Source organism: Heterodontus francisci, chromosome 5 (genome assembly GCF_036365525.1).
Source record: "Heterodontus francisci isolate sHetFra1 chromosome 5, sHetFra1.hap1, whole genome shotgun sequence".
NCBI classification, from domain to species: Eukaryota; Metazoa; Chordata; class Chondrichthyes; order Heterodontiformes; family Heterodontidae; genus Heterodontus; species Heterodontus francisci.
Genome location: NC_090375.1, coordinates 2,209,844 through 2,226,964, shown reverse-complemented (window position 1 = coordinate 2,226,964; position 17,121 = coordinate 2,209,844). Strand labels below are relative to the sequence as shown.

The following is a 17,121-nucleotide window of genomic DNA, read 5'->3' as shown; positions in this document are numbered from 1 at the left end:
TTCTCAGTATTCTCCCATTAATCGTGTATTCCTTTGCCTTGTTTGACCTCTCCAAATGCATCACCTCACACTTCTCCAGGTTGAATTCCATTTCCCACTTTTCTGCCCATCTGACCAGACCATCAATATGGAGCCTCCAGCTATCCTCCTCGCTATCTACCACATGGCCAATCTTTGTGTTGTCTGCAGACTTCTTGATCACGCCCTCTACATTTACATTCAAATCGTAAATATATATACCACAAAAAGCAGGGGACCCATTACTGAGCCCCGTGGAATGCCACTGGAAACAGCCCTCCAGTCGCTAAAACACCCATCAACAATTACCCTTTGTTTTCTGTCACTGAGCAAATTTTATATCCACCTTGCTGCATTTCCGTGGATCCCATGGGCTATTTTTAACCAGTCTGCCATGTGGCACCTTGTCTAAAGCCTTGCTAAAATCCTAGAAGATGAAATTTGAATTCAGTAAATGCAATTAAAATCTAGTCTAACTGTGACCATGAAACCATTGTCGATTGTTGTAAAAACCCCATCTGTTTCACCAATGCTCTTCAGGGACGAAATCTGCTATCCTTACCTGGTCTGGCCTACGTGTGACTCCAGACCCACAGAAATGTGTTGACTCTAAAATGCCCTCTGAAATGGCCCAGCAAGCCACTCAGTTCAAGGGCAATTAGGGATGGGCAAAAAATGCTGACCTTGCCAGTCAGAGTCATACAGCACAGAAACAGGCCCTTTGACCCATCGTGTCTGTGCCGGCCATCAAGCACCAAACTATTCTGATCCCATTTTCCAGTACTTGGCCCGTAGCCTTGTGTGCTGTGGCGTTTCAAGTGCTCATCTAAATATTTCTTAAATGTTGTGAGGGTTCCTGCCTCTACCACCTCTTCAGGCAGTGTGTTCCAGATTCCAACCACCCTCTGGGTGAAAATATTTTTCCTCGAATCCCCTCTAAACCTCCTGGCCCTTCCCTTAAATCTATGCCCCCTGGTTATTGACCCCTCCGCTAAGGGAAAAAGTTTCTTCCTATCTAACCTATCAATGCCCCTCATAATTTTGCATACCTCAATCATGTCCCCCCTCAGCCTTCTCTGTTCTAAGGAAAACAACCCCAGCCTTTTCAGTCTCTCTTCATAGCTGAAATGCTCCAGCCCAGGCAACATCCTGGTGAATCTCCTCTGCACCCTCTCCAGTGCAATCACATCCTTTCTTGACAGAAATCTTTGCATCCTCATTGGCTACAGGTGAGGTCCCAGAGGACTGGAGAATAGCCAATGTTGTGCCTTTGTTTAAGAAGGGTGGCAAGGATAATCCAGGAAATTATAGGCCGGTGAGCCTTACGTCAGTGGCAGGGAAACTATTAGAGAGGATTATTCGGGACGGGATTTACTCCCATTTGGAAACAAATGAACTTATTAGCAAGAGGCAGCATGGTTTTGTGAAGGGGAGGTCGTGTCTCACAAATTTGATTGAGTTTTTTGAGGAAGTAACGAAGATGATTGATGAAGGAAGGGCAGTGGATGTTGTCTATATGGACTTCAGTAAAGCCTTTGACAAGGTCCCTCATGGCAGACTGGTACAAAAAGGTGAAGTCACACGGGATCAGAGGTAAGCTGGCAAGATGGATACAGAACTGGCTCAGTCATAGAAGACAGAGGGTAGCAGTGGAAGGGTGTTTTTCTGAATGGAGGGATGTGACTAGTGGTGTTCCGCAGGGATCAGTGCTGGGACCTTTGCTGTTTGTAGTATATATAAATGATTTGGAGGAAAATGTAGCTGGTCTGATTAGTAAGTTTGCAGAGGACACAAAGGTTGGTGGAGTTGCGGATAGTGATGAGGATTGTCAGAGGATACAGCAGGATATAGATCGGTTGGAGACTTGGGCGGAGAAATGGCAGATGGAGTTTAATCCGGACAAATGTGAGGTAATGCATTTTGGAAGGTCTAATGCAGGTGGGAAATACACAGTAAATGGCAGAACCCTTAGGAGTATTGACAGGCAGAGAGATCTGGGCCTACAGGTCCACAGGTCACTGAAAGTGGCCACACAGGTGGATAAGGTAGTCAAGAAGGCATACGGCATGCTTGCCTTCATCGGTCGGGGCATAGAGTATAAAAATTGGCAAGTCATGCTGCAGCTGTACAGAACTTTAGTTAGGCCACACTTAGAATATTACGTGCAATTCTGGTCGCCACACTACCAGAAGGACGTGGAGGCTTTGGAGAGGGTACAGAGGAGGTTTACCAGGATGTTGCCTGGTCTGGAGAGGTTGGAAAAACTCGTATTGTTTCCATTGGAACGACGGAGGTGGAGGGGCGACATGATAGAGGTTTACAAAGTTATGAGCGGCATGGACAGAGTGGATAGTCAGAAGCTTTTTCCCAGGGTGGAAGAGTCAGTTACTAGGGGACATAGGTTTAAGGTGAGAGGGGCAAAGTTTAGAGGGGATGTGCGAGAGAAGTTCTTTACACAGAGGGTGGTGAGTGCCTGGAACTTGCTGCCGAGGGAGGTGGTGGAAGCAGATACGATAGCGACGTTTAAGAGACATCTTGACAAATATATGAATAGGAAGGGAATAGAGGGATATGGGCCCCGGAAGTGCAGAAGGTGTTAGTTTAGGCAGGCATCAAGATCGGCGCAGGCTTGGAGGGCCGAATGGCCTGTTCCTGTGCTGCACTGTTCTTTGTTCTATCATATCGCTCTTCCAACCTCTTCCTTCCCTGCTGTGCAGCAGAGCCCTCCGTGGTGCCATGAACTTGGCTGTTGCTGCTTTCCCCTGGGAGGTCATCCCCCCCCAACAGTATCCAAAGTGGTATATCTGTTTGAGAGGGGGATGGCCACAGGGGACTCCTGCACTACCTGCCTGTGCCTACTACTCTGTCTGGTGGTCACCCATCTCTTTTCTGCCTGTGCAGCCATTACCTGCGGTGTGACCACCTCACTAAACATGCTATCCACGACTTCCTCAGCATCACGGATGCTACACAGTGAATCCACCTGCAGCTCCAGCTCCGTAGTACAGGTAGTCAGTAGCTGCAGATGGATACACTTCCTGCACACATGGTTGTCAGGGACACTGGAAGCATCCCTGATTTCCCACATAGCGCAGGAGGAGCAGATTACGGGGCTGAGCTCTCCTGTCATGACTTACCTTTCGATTAATTAGTTACTCCCTTAATTAAAAAATACTAATTATATTAGGGGCCTTGTTCTACCCACTTCAATCTAAAGTTCTTAACAAAAAGACACTTTAGTAGTACTCACCTTATCTCCAGAGGTTTTATTTTCAACAAAAAAAAACTTCCCCCTTATTTTTTAAGATGTTCTAACAGCTGCCACTCACCAACCAATCACCTTGCAGCTCTCCTCTGATGTAACTGTTGGCTTCCCCTTTCAAACCTCAGGCGCGCTGTCGCTGCTGTTTTTAAACACTGCCGGTCTCACTCAGTCTCCTTCTTTCCCGCTGTCTCTGCCCTTTTTTAACACCGCAGATCTCACTCAGTCTCCTTCTTTCCCGCTGTCGCTGCTGTTTTTAAACACAGCCGGTCTTGCTCAGTCTCGTTATTTCTCGCTGCCACTGCACTTTTTAAACACCGCTGGTCTCACTCAGTCTCGTTCTTTCTCGCTGCCGCTGCTCTTTTTAAACACTGCTGGTCTCACTCAGTCTCGTTCTTTCTCGCTGCCGCTGCACATTTTAATCACCGCTGGTCTCACTCAGTCTCGTTCTTTCTCGCTGCCGCTGCTCTTTTTAAACACTGCTGGTCTCACTCAGTCTCGTATTGAACCACTACGCAGTCAATAAAAAAGAATGAAACCGGATGGACCACCCGGCATCGACCTCGGCACCGGAAATGGCAAACCCAGCCCTGTCGACCCTGCAAAGTCCTCCTTACTAACATCTGGGGGCTTGTGCCAAAGTTGGGAGAGCTGTCCCACAGACTAGTCAAGCAACAGCCTGACAACGTCAGACTCACAGAATCATACCTTACAGACAATGTCCCAGACACTGCCATCACCATCCCCGGGTATGTCCTGTCCCACCGGCAGGACAGACCCAGCAGAGGTGGTGGCACAGTGGTATACAGTAGGGAGGGAGTTGCCCTGGGAGTCCTCAACATCGACCACGGACCCCATGAAGTCTCATGGCATCAGGTCAAACATGAACAAGGTAACCTCCTACTGATTACCACCTACCGCCCTCCCTCAGCTGATGACTCAGTACTCCTCCGTGTTGAACACCATTTGGAGGAAGCACTGAGGGTGGCAAGCGCACAAAATGTATTCTGGGTGGGGGACTTCAATGTCAATCACCAAGAGAGGCTCGGTAGCACCACTACTGGCCGAGCTGACCGAGTCCGAAAGGACATATCTGCTAGACTGGGTCTGCGGCAGGTGGTGAGGGAACCAAGAAGAGGGAAAATCTTATTTGACTTCAGCCTGCCGCAGATGCATCTGTCCATGACAGTATTGGTAGGAGTGACCACCGCACAGTCCTTGTGGAGACGAAGTCCCGCCTTCACACTGAGGATACCGTCCATCGTGTTGTGTGGCACGATCACCGTGCTAAATGGGATAGATTTCGAACAGATCTAGCAATGCAAAACTGGGCATCCATGAGGCACTGTGGACCATCAGCAGCAGCAGAATTGTACTCAACCACAATCTGTAACCTCATGGCCCGGCATATCCCCCACTCTACCATTACCATCAAGACAGGAGACCAACCCTGGTTCAATGAAGAATGCAGGAGGGCATGCCAGGAGCAACACCAGGCATACCTCAAAATGAGGTGTCAACCTGGTGAAGCTACAACACAGGACTATCTGTGTGCCAAACTGCGTAAGCAGCATGCGATAGACAGAGCTAAGCGATCCCATAGCCAACAGATCAGATCTAAGCTCTGCAGTCCTGCCACATCCAACCGTGAATGGTGGTGGACAATTAAACAACTAACAGGAGGAGGTCGCTCCACAAATATCCCCATCCTCAATGATGGGGGAGCCCAGCACATCAGTGCGAAAGATAAGGCTGAAGCATTTGCAACAATCTTCAGCAGAAGTGCCGAGTTGATAATCCATCTCAGCCTCCTCCTGAAGTCCCCAGCATCACAGATGCCAGACTTCAGCCAATTTGATTCACTCCACGTGATATCAAGAAATGACTGAAGGCACTGGATACAGAAAAGGCTATGGGCCCTGACAATATTCCAGCAATAATACTGAAGACCTGTGCTCCAGAACTTGCCGCGCCCCTAGCCAAGCTGTTCCAGTACAGCTACAACACTGGCATCTACCCTGCAATGTGGAAAATAGCCCAGGTATGTCCTGTACACAAAAAGCAGGACAAATCCAACCCAGCCAATGACCGCCCCATCAGTCTACTCTCAATCATCAGTAAAGTGATGGAAGGTGTCATCAACAGTGACATCAAGCGGCACTTGCTTAGCAATAACCTGCTCAGTGATGCTCAGTTTGGGTTCCACCAGGGCCATTCAGCTCCTGACCTCATTACAGCCTTGGTTCAAACATGGACAAAAGAGCTGAACTCAAGAGGTGAGGTGAGAATGACTGCCCTTGACATCAAGGCAGCATTTGACCGAGTATGGCATCAAGGAGCCCCAGCAAAACTGGAGTCGAGGGGAATCAGGGGGAAAACTCTCCACTGGTTGGAGTCATACCGAGCGCAAAGGAAGATGGTTGTGGTTGTTGGAGGTCAATCATCTGAGCTCCAGGACATTACTGCAGGAGTTCCTCAGGGTAGTGTCCGAGGCCCAACCATCTTCAGCTGCTTCATCAATGACCTTCCTTCGATCATAAGGTCAGAAGTGGGGATGTTCGCTGATGATTGCACAATGTTCAGCACCATTCATGACTCCTCAGATACTGAAGCAGTCCGTGTAGAAATGCAGCAAGACCTGGACAATATCCAGGCTTGGGCTGATAAGTGGAAAGTAACATTCGTGCCACACAAGTGCCAGGCAATGACCATCTCCAACAAGAACGAATCTAACTATCTCCCCTTGACATTCAACGGCATTACCATCACTGAATACCCCACTATCAACATCCTAGGGGCTACCATTGACCAGAAACTGAACTGGAGTAGCCATATAAATACCATGGCTACAAGAGCAGGTCAGAGGCCAGGATTCCTGAGGTGAGTAACTCACCTCCTGACTCCCCAAAGCCTGTCCACCATCTTCAAGGCACAAGTCAGGAGTGTGATGGAATACTCTCCACTTGCCTGGATGGGTGCAGCTCCAACAACACTTAAAAAGCTCGACACCATCCAGGACAAATCAGCCCGCTTGATTGGCACTCCATCGACACACATTCACTCCCTCCACCACCGACGCACTGTGGCAGCAGTGTGTACCACCTACAAGATGCAATGCACCAAGGCTCCTTCGACAGCACCTTCCAAACCTGTGACCTCTACCACCTACAAGAAGAAGGGCAGCAAATACATGGGAACACCACCACCTGCAAGTTCCCCTCCAAGTCACACACCATCCTGACTTGGAACTTTATCGCCGTTCCTTCACTGTCACTGGGTCAAAATCCTGGAACTCCCTTCCTAACAGCACTGTGGGTGTACCTACCCCACATGGACTGCAGCGGTTCAAGAAGGCAGCTCACCACCACCTTCTCAAGGGTAATTAGGGATGGGCAACAAATGCTGGTTTGGCCAGTGACGCCCACATCCTCTGAAAGAATAAAAAAACCTCTTCCTTAACTACAATATCTGCATCGTCCCCGTCTTTTGTGAAGACAGATGCAAAGTATTCATTAAGAACCACACCAATATCTTCCGCCCCTACACATAGGTTATCTTTTTGGTCTTTTATGGGCCCTACTCTCTCCTTAGTTATCCTCTTACTCTTAATGTATTGATAAAACATCTTTGGATTCACCTTGATTTTGCTTGCCAATATTCTTTCATGCCCTCTCTTTGCTTTCCTAATTTCCTTTTTCATTTCACCCCTCCACTTTCTATACTCCTCTCGGCTTTCTGTAATATTGAGTTCTCGGTGTCAGACATAAGCTTTCCTTTTCTGCCTTATCTTACCCTGTAAGCTCCTTGACGTCCATGAGGCTCTAGATTTGGCCGTCTCACCCTTTTTCTTTGTGGGACCATGTTTACTCTGAACTCCTTGAATCTCCCCTTTGAATGTCTCCCACTGTTCTGACACTGATTTACCTTCAAGTAGCTGTTTCCAGTCCACTTTCACTAAATCACTCCTCAGTTTAGTAAAATTGGCCTTGTCCCAATTGAGAACTCTAACTCCTGTTCTATCTCTGTCCTTTTCCATAATTATGTTAAAACTGACTGAATTATGATCACTATCACCAAAATGCTCTCCCACTGCCACTCCTTCCACCTGCCCATTTCCTGAAACTAAGTCGAAAACTGCACCCTCTCTTGTTAGACTTGCTACATACTGGGCAAAAAGGTTCTCCTGGATGCACCTCAAGAATTCTGCTCCGTCTGTTCCTTTCACAATAAAACTAACCCAGTTAATAAAGCCCTGGGATCTTTGATACCCACCTGAGAGGGCAGATGGTGCCTCACTTGAGCGTCTCATCCAAAACACAGTATCTCCGGCGGGCGCTCCCTCAGTCCTGCCCCTCCGACGGCGGGCGCTCCCTCAGTCCTGCCCCTCCGACGGCGGGCGCTCCCTCAGTCCTGCCCCTCCGACGGCGGGCCCTCCCTCAGTCCTGCCCCTCCGACGGCGGGCCCTCCCTCAGTCCTGCCCCTCCGACGGCGGGCCCTCCCTCAGTCCTGCCCCTCCGACGGCGGGCCCTCCCTCAGTCCTGCCCCTCCGACGGCGGGCCCTCCCTCAGTCCTGCCCCTCCGACGGCGGGCCCTCCCTCAGTCCTGCCCCTCCGACGGCGGGCCCTCCCTCAGTCCTGCCCCTCCGACGGCGGGCCCTCCCTCAGTCCTGCCCCTCCGACGGCGGGCCCTCCCTCAGTCCTGCCCCTCCGACGGCGGGCGCTCCCTCAGTCCTGCCCCTCCGACGGCGGGCGCTCCCTCAGTCCTGCCCCTCCGACGGCGGGCGCTCCCTCAGTCCTGCCCCTCCGACGGCGGGCCCTCCCTCAGTCCTGCCCCTCCGACGGCGGGCCCTCCCTCAGTCCTGCCCCTCCGACGGCGGGCGCTCCCTCAGTCCTGCCCCTCCGACGGCGGGCCCTCCCTCAGTCCTGCCCCTCCGGCGGGCGCTCCCTCAGTACTGAACTGTAATATGGGCTCAGATATCTGGAGTGGAGCTGTAGGTCTTTGAACATTGACAGAGTGAGATGTGACTGTCAGTATGGTGCCACAGCCGACACCTGAATCATTCAGCTGCATTTCTTGACAGTAAGGAGTTCAAGGAGAGGAACCTCCTAAATAATAAATAAAGCAGAGCCTGGTGGTTGGGCAGACAGCTGCTGGCTCTTTCAATATTTCAACAAAGACAACAAAAGAGGTTATCTGAAATTGATGGGGACGGAATCACGCACTATTTGCCTCTGCTCATTGTGCATCTACTTTGTCTAGAATTCGAAAAACAACTCACATCACAAAAGATTAATTTGAGTCTTATTTGCACTCGAGGTGTGGCAGATCAGTGCATTATGGGTGGCGCAGTGGTTAGCACCACAGCCTCACAGCTCCAGCGACCCGGGTTCAATTCTGGGTACTGCCTGTGTGGAGTTTGCAAGTTCTCCCTGTGTCTGCGTGGGTTTCCTCCGGGTGCTCCGGTTTCCTCCCACTGCCAAAGACTTGCAGGTGATAGGTAAATTGGCCATTATAAATTGCCCCTAGTATAGGTAGGTGGTAGGGAAATATAGGGACAGGTGGGGATGTGGTAGGAATATGGGATTAATGTCGGATTAGTATAAATGGGTGGTTGTTGGTCGGCACAGACTCGGTGGGCCGAAGGGCCTGTTTCAGTGCTGTATCTCTAAATAAATAAAATAAATTAAAAGAACTGTCCCATCAAACACTCCCAGGATGCAGGTTAGGGTGGGAGTGTCAGGGTTCAGCCTCGGCAAAGGGGCAGGGGTGAGGGAGGGGGTTTCAGTGTCGGGGTGGGCATCGAAGGGGGGATTCAGTGTCGGGGCGGGGTGGGTATCGAGGGGGGATTCAGTGTCGGGCAGGGTATCGAGGGGGGTCAGTGTCGGGCAGGGTATCGAAGGGGGGATTCAGTGTCGGGGTGGGTATCGAGGGGGGTTTCAGTGTCGGGGTGGGTATCGAGGGGGGTTTCAGTGTCGGGCAGGGTATCGAAGGGGGGATTCAGTGTCGGGGTGGGTATCGAGGGGGGATTCAGTGTCGGGCAGGGTATCGAAGGGGGGATTCAGTGTCGGGGTGGGTATCGAAGGGGGGATTCAGTGTCGGGGTGGGTATCGAGGGGGGTTTCAGTGTCGGGGTGGGTATCGAGGGGGGTTTCAGTGTCGGGCAGGGTATCGAAGGGGGGATTCAGTGTCGGGGCGGGGTGGGTATCGAGGGGGGTTTCAGTGTCGGGGTGGGTATCGAGGGGGGTTTCAGTGTCGGGGTGGGTATCGAGGGGGGTTTCAGTGTCGGGCAGGGTATCGAAGGGGGGATTCAGTGTCGGGGCGGGGTGGGTATCGAGGGGGGTTTCAGTGTCGGGGGTGGGTATCGAGGGGGGTCAGTGTCGGGGTGGGTATCGAAGGGGGGATTCAGTGTCTGGGTGGGTATCGAGGGGGGGGTCAGTGTCGGGGTGGGTATCGAAGGGGGGATTCAGTGTCGGGGTGGGTATCGAGGGGGGTTTCAGTGTCGGGGTGGGTATCGAGGGGGGTTTCAGTGTCGGGGTGGGTATCGAGGGGGGATTCAGTGTCGGGGTGGGTATCGAGGGGGGTTTCAGTGTCGGGGTGGGTATCGAGGGGGGTTTCAGTGTCGGGCAGGGTATCGAAGGGGGGATTCAGTGTCGGGGCGGGGTGGGTATCGAGGGGGGTTTCAGTGTCGGGGCGGGGTGGGTATCGAGGGGGGATTCAGTGTCGGGGTGGGTATCGAGGGGGGTTTCAGTGTCGGGCAGGGTATCGAAGGGGGGATTCAGTGTCGGGGCGGGGTGGGTATCGAGGGGGGTTTCAGTGTCGGGGCGGGGTGGGTATCGAGGGGGGATTCAGTGTCGGGGGTGGGTATCGAGGGGGGTTTCAGTGTCGGGCAGGGTATCGAGGGGGGATTCAATGACGGGGCGGGGCGGGTATCGAGGGGGGATTCAGTGTCGGGGTGGGTATCGAGGGGAGTCAGTGTTGGGCAGGGTGGGTATCGAGGGGGGTCACTGTCGGGGCGGGTTTCGAGGGGGGTCAGTTTCAGGGCAGGGCGGGTATCGAGGGGGGATTCAGGGTGGGTATTGAGGGGGGTCACTGTCGGGGCAGGGCGGGTATTGAGGGGGGATTCAGTGTCGGGGTGGGTATCGAGGGGGGATTCAGTGTCAGGGTGGGTATCGCGGGGGGGTCAGTGTCAGGGTGGGTATCGCGGGGGGGTCAGTGTCGGGGTGGGTATCGTGGGGGGGTCAGTGTCGGGGTGGGTATCGCGGGGGGGTCAGTGTCGGGGTGGGTATCGAGGGGGGATTCAGTGTCGGGCAGGGTATCGAGGGGGGTCAGTGTCGGGGTGGGTATCGAGGGGGGAAGTCAGTGTCTGGGTGGGTATCGAGGGGGGATTCAGTGACGGGGCGGGGTGGTTATCGAGGGGGGGTCAGTGTCTGGGTGGGTATTGAGGGGGGTCAGTGTCGGGCAGGGTATCGAAGGGGGGATTCAGTGTCGGGGTGGGTATCGAAGGGGGGATTCAGTGTCGGGCAGGGTATCGAAGGGGGGATTCAGTGTCGGGGTGGGTATCGAGGGGGGTCTGTCGGGGTGGGTATCGAGAGGGGTCAGTGTCGGGCAGGGTATCGAAGGGGGATTCAGTGACGGGGCGGGGTGGTTATCGAGGGGGGGTCAGTGTCTGGGTGGGTATCGAGGGGGGTCAGTGTCGGGCAGGGTATCGAAGGGGGATTCAGTGACGGGGCGGGTATCGAGGGGGGTCTGTCGGGGTGGGTATCGAGGGGGGATTCAGTGTCGGGGTGGGTATCGAGGGGGGATTCAGTGTCGGGGTGGGTATCGAGGGGGGATTCAGTGTCGGGGTGGGTATCGAGGGGGGATTCAGTGTCGGGGTGGGTATCGAGGGGGGTCTGTCGGGGTGGGTATCGAGAGGGGTCAGTGTCGGGCAGGGTATCGAAGGGGGATTCAGTGACGGGGCGGGGTGGTTATCGAGGGGGGGTCAGTGTCTGGGTGGGTATTGAGGGGGGTCAGTGTGGGGGTGGGTATTGAGGGGGGATTCATTGTCGGAGTGGATATCAAGGGGGGTCAGTGTCTGGGTGGGTATTGAGGGGGGTCAGTGTCTGGGTGGGTATTGAGGGGGGTCAGTGTCTGGGTGGGTATTGAGGGGGGGTCAGTGTCTGGGTGGGTATCGAGGGGGATTCAGTGTCGGGGTGGGTATCGAGGGGGATTCAGTGTCGGAGTGGATATCGAGGGGGATTCAGTGTCGGAGTGGATATCAAGGGGGGTCAGTGTCTGGGTGGGCATTGAGGGGGGTCAATGTCTGGGTGGGTATTGAGGGGGGTCAGTGTCGGGGTGGGTATCGAGGGGGATTCAGTGTCGGGGTGGATATCAAGAGGGGTCAGTGTCTGGGTGGGCATTGAGGGGGGTCAGTGTCAGGATGGGTATTGAGGGGGGTCAGTGTCAGGGTGGGTATCGAGGGGGGATTCAGTGTCGGGGTGGGTATCGAGGGGGGATTCAGTGTCGGGGTGGGTATCGAGGGGGGATTCAGTGTCGGGGTGGGTATCGAGGGGGGATTCAGTGTCGGGGTGGGTATCGAGGGGGGTCTGTCGGGGTGGGTATCGAGAGGGGTCAGTGTCGGGCAGGGTATCGAAGGGGGATTCAGTGACGGGGCGGGGTGGTTATCGAGGGGGGGTCAGTGTCTGGGTGGGTATTGAGGGGGGTCAGTGTGGGGGTGGGTATTGAGGGGGGATTCATTGTCGGAGTGGATATCAAGGGGGGTCAGTGTCTGGGTGGGTATTGAGGGGGGTCAGTGTCTGGGTGGGTATTGAGGGGGGTCAGTGTCTGGGTGGGTATTGAGGGGGGGTCAGTGTCTGGGTGGGTATCGAGGGGGATTCAGTGTCGGGGTGGGTATCGAGGGGGATTCAGTGTCGGAGTGGATATCAAGGGGGGTCAGTGTCTGGGTGGGCATTGAGGGGGGTCAATGTCTGGGTGGGTATTGAGGGGGGTCAGTGTCGGGGTGGGTATCGAGGGGGATTCAGTGTCGGGGTGGATATCAAGAGGGGTCAGTGTCTGGGTGGGCATTGAGGGGGGTCAGTGTCAGGATGGGTATTGAGGGGGGTCAGTGTCAGGGTGGGTATCGAGGGGGGATTCAGTGTCGGGGTGGGTATCGAGGGGGGGTTCATTGTCGGGGTGGGTATTGAGGGGGGTCAGTGTCGGGGCGGGGCAGGGCGGGTATCGAGGGGGGTGGGTATCGAGGGGGGTCAGTGTCGGGGTGGGTATCGAGGGGGGTCAGTGTCGGGGCGGGGCAGGGCGGGTATCGAGGGGGGGTCAGTGTCGGGGTGGGTATCGAGGGGGGGTCAGTGTCGGGGTGGGTATCGAGGGGGGGTCAGTGTCGGGGTGGGTATCGAGGGGGTTCAGTGTCGGGGTGGGTATTGAGGAGGGGTCAGTGTCGGGGTGGGTATCGAGGGGGGAATCAGTGTCGGGGTGGGTATCGAGGGGAGATTCAGTGTCGAGGCAGGGCGGGTATCGAGGGGGGATTCAGTGTCGAGGTGGGAATCGAGGGGGGTTTCAGTGTCGAGGCAGTGTGGGTATCGAGGGGGGGATTCAGTGTCGAGGTGGGATTCAGTGTCGGGGTGGGTATCGAGGGGGGATTCAGTGTCGGGGTGGGAATCGAGGGGGGATTCAGTGTCGGGGTGGGTATCGAGGGGGGATTCAGTGTCGGGGTGGGAATCGAGGGGGGATTCAGTGTCGGGGTGGGTATCGAGGGGGGATTCAGTGTCGGGGTGGGAATCGAGGGGGGATTCAGTGTCGGGGTGGGTATCGAGGGGGGATTCAGTGTCGGGGTGGGAATCGAGGGGGGATTCAGTGTCGGGGTGGGAATCGAGGGGGGATTCAGTGTCGAGGTGGGAATCGAGGGGGGATTCAGTGTCGGGGTGGGTATCGAGGGGGGATTCAGTGTCGGGGTGGGTATCGAGGGGGGATTCAGTGTCGGGGTGGGAATCGAGGGGGGATTCAGTGTCGGGGTGGGTATCGAGGGGGGATTCAGTGTCGGGGTGGGAATCGAGGGGGGATTCAGTGTCGAGGTGGGAATCGAGGGGGGATTCAGTGTCGAGGTGGGAATCGAGGCGGGATTCAGTGTCGAGGCAGGGCGGGTATCGAGGGGGGATTCAGTATCGGGGTGGGAATCGAGGGGGGATTCAGTGTCGAGGTGGGAATCGAGGGGGGATTCAGTGTCGAGGTGGGAATCGAGGGGGGATTCAGTGTCGAGGCAGGGCGGGTATCGAGGGGGGATTCAGTATCGGGGTGGGAATCGAGGGGGGATTCAGTGTCGAGGCAGGGCGGGTATCGAGGGGGGATTCAGTATCGGGGTGGGAATCGAGGGGGGATTCAGTATCGGGGTGGGAATCGAGGGGGGATTCAGTGTCGGGGTGGGTATCGAGGGGGGATTCAGTGTCGGGGTGGGTATCGAAGGGGGGATTCAGTGTCGGGGTGGGAATCGAGGGGGGATTCAGTGTCGGGGTGGGAATCGAGGGGGGATTCAGTGTCGGGGTGGGTATCGAGGGGGGATTCAGTGTCGGGGTGGGTATCGAGGGGGTTCAGTGTCGGGGTGGGTATCGAGGGGGGATTCAGTGTCGGGGTGGGAATCGAGGGGGGATTCAGTGTCGGGGTGGGTATCGAGGGGGGATTCAGTGTCGGGGTGGGAATCGAGGGGGGATTCAGTGTCGAGGTGGGAATCGAGGGGGGATTCAGTGTCGAGGCAGGGCGGGTATCGAGGGGGGATTCAGTATCGGGGTGGGAATCGAGGGGGGATTCAGTGTCGAGGCAGGGCGGGTATCGAGGGGGGATTCAGTGTCGAGGTGGGAATCGAGGGGGGATTCAGTGTCGAGGTGGGAATCGAGGGGGGATTCAGTGTCGAGGCAGGGCGGGTATCGAGGGGGGATTCAGTGTCGAGGTGGGAATCGAGGGGGGATTCAGTGTCGAGGTGGGAATCGAGGGGGGATTCAGTGTCGAGGCAGGGCGGGAATCGAGGGGGGATTCAGTATCGGGGTGGGAATCGAGGGGGGATTCAGTGTCGAGGCAGGGCGGGTATCGAGGGGGGATTCAGTATCGGGGTGGGAATCGAGGGGGGATTCAGTGTCGAGGTGGGAATCGAGGGGGGAATTCAGTGTCGAGGCAGGGTGGGTATCGAGGGGGGTCAGAGTCGGGGTGGGTATCGAGGGGGGATTCAGTGTCGAGGTGGGAATCGAGGGGGGATTCAGTGTCGGGGTGGGTATAGATGGGGGGATCAATGTCGGGGTGGGTATCGAGGGAGGAATCAGTGTCGAGGCAGGGTGGGTATCGAGGGGGGAATCCGTGTCGAGGTGGGTATCGAGGGGGGGTCAGTGTCGGGGTGGGTATCGAGGGGGGAATCCGTGTCGGGGTGGGTATCGAGGGGGGGTCAGTGTCGAGGTGGGTATCGAGGGAGGAATCAGTGTCGGGGTGGGTATCGAGGGGGGGTCAGTGTCGGGGTGGGTATCGAGGGGGGAATCCGTGTCGAGGCAGGGTGGGTATCGAGGGGGGAATCCGTGTCGGGGTGGGTATCGAGGGGGGGTCAGTGTCGGGGTGGGTATCGAGGGGGGAATCAGTGTCGGGGTGGGTATCGAGGGGGGAATCTGTGTCGAGGCAGGGTGGGTATCGAGGGGGGTCAGTGTCGGGGTGGGTATCGAGGGGGGTTCAGTGTCTGGGTGGGTATCGAGGGGGGAATCAGTGTCGGGGTGGGTATCGAGGGGGGTCTGTGTCGGGGTGGGTATCGAGGGGGGAATCAGTGTCGGGGTGGGTATCGAGGGGGGAATCTGTGTCGAGGCAGGGTGGGTATCGAGGGGGGAATCAGTGTCGGGATGGGTATCGAGGGGGGAATCAGTGTCGGGGTGGGTATCGAGGGGGGTTCAGTGTCTGGGTGGGTATCGAGGGGGGAATCAGTGTCGGGATGGGTATCGAGGGGGGTCAGTGTCGGGGTGGGTATCGAGGGGGGAATCAGTGTCGGGGTGGGTATCGAGGGGGGAATCAGTGTCGAGGCAGGGCGGGTATCGAGGTGGGGGGGGTCAGTGTCGAGGCAGGGCGGGTATCGAGGGGGGGTGGTCAGTGTCGGGGTGGGTATCGAGGGGGGAATCTGTCGGGGTGGGTATCGAGGGGGGAATCAGTGTCGGGGTGGGTATCGAGGGGGGAATCAGTGTCGGGGTGGGTATCGAGGGGGGAATCAGTGTCGGGGTGGGTATCGAGGGGGGAATCAGTGTCGGGGTGGGTATCGAGGGGGGTCAGTGTCGGGGTGGGTATCGAGGGGGGAATCAGTGTCGGGGTGGGTATCGAGGGGGGTCAGTGTCGGGGTGGGTATCGAGGGGGGTCAGTGTCGGGGTGGGTATCGAGGGGGGAATCAGTGTCGGGGTGGGTATCGAGGGGGGAATCAGTGTCGGGGTGGGTATCGAGGGGGGAATCAGTGTCGAGGCAGGGCGGGTATCGAGGGGGGATTCAGTGTCGGGGTGGGTATCGAGGGGGGAATCAGTGTCGAGGCAGGGCGGGTATCGAGGGGGGGGGGTCAGTGTCGAGGCAGGGCGGGTATCGAGGGGGGGGGGTCAGTGTCGGGGTGGGTATCGAGGGGGGATTCAGTGTCGGGATGGGTATCGATGGGGGATTCAGTGTCGGGGTGGATATCAAGGGGGGTCAGTATCTGGGTGGGTATTGAGGGGGGATTCAGTGTCGGGGTGGGTATCGAGGGGGGATTCAGTGTCTGTGTTGGTATCGAGGGGGTTCAGTGTCAGGATGGGTATTGAGGGGTCAGTGTCAGGGTGGGTATTGAGGGGGGGTTCATTGGCGGGGTGGGTATTGAGGGGGGTCAGTGTCGGGGCGGGGCAGGGCGGGTATCGAGGGGGGTCAGTGTCGGGGTGGGTATCGAGGGGGGATTCAGTGTCGGGGTGGGTATCGAGGGGGGTCAGTGTCGGGGTGGGTATCGAGGGGGGATTCAGTGTCTGTGTAGGTATCGAGGGGGTTCACTGTCAGGGTGGGTATTGAGGAGGGGTCAGTGTCGGGGTGGGTATCGAGGGGGGTTTCAGTGTCGAGGCAGGGTGGGTATCGAGGGGGGGATTCAGTGTCGGGGTGGGAATCGAGGGGGGATTCAGTGTCGAGGTGGGAATCGAGGGGGGATTCAGTGTCGGGGTGGGAATCGAGGGGGGATTCAGTGTCGGGGTGGGAATCGAGGGGGGATTCAGTGTCGAGGTGGGAATCGAGGGGGGATTCAGTGTCGAGGTGGGAATCGATGGGGGTTTCAGTGTCGAGGCAGGGTGGGTATCGAGGGGGGGATTCAGTGTCGGGGTGGGAATCGAGGGGGGATTCAGTGTCGAGGTGGGAATCGAGGGGGGATTCAGTGTCGGGGTGGGAATCGAGGGGGGATTCAGTGTCGAGGTGGGAATCGAGGGGGGATTCAGTGTCGAGGTGGGAATCGAGGGGGGATTCAGTGTCGAGGTGGGAATCGAGGGGGGATTCAGTGTCGGGGTGGGTATCGTGGGGTTCAGTGTCGGGGTGGGTATCGAGGGGGGATTCAGTGTCGAGGTGGGAATCGAGGGGGGATTCAGTGTCGAGGCAGGGCGGGTATCGAGGGGGGATTCAGTGTCGGGGTGAGAATCGAGGGGGGATTCAGTATCGAGGTGGGAATCGAGGGGGGAATTCAGTGTCGAGGCAGGGTGGGTATCGAGGGGGGGATTCAGTGTCGGGTTGGGTATCGAGGGGGGGATTCAGTGTCGGGGTGGGTATCGAGGGAGGAATCAGTGTCGGGGAGGGAATCGAGGGGGGATTCAGTGTCGAGGCAGGGCGGGTATCGAGGGGGGGATT

The 17,121-nt window shown here is 56.4% G+C and overlaps 1 protein-coding gene across 1 annotated transcript in view; it reads left to right on the top strand.

The window, feature by feature from the left end:
• LOC137369695 (potassium voltage-gated channel subfamily H member 2-like) overlaps positions 1-17,121 on the top strand; it is a 465,677-nt gene that overhangs the window by 23,130 nt on the left and 425,426 nt on the right. The gene's annotated exons all lie outside the window — the stretch shown is intronic.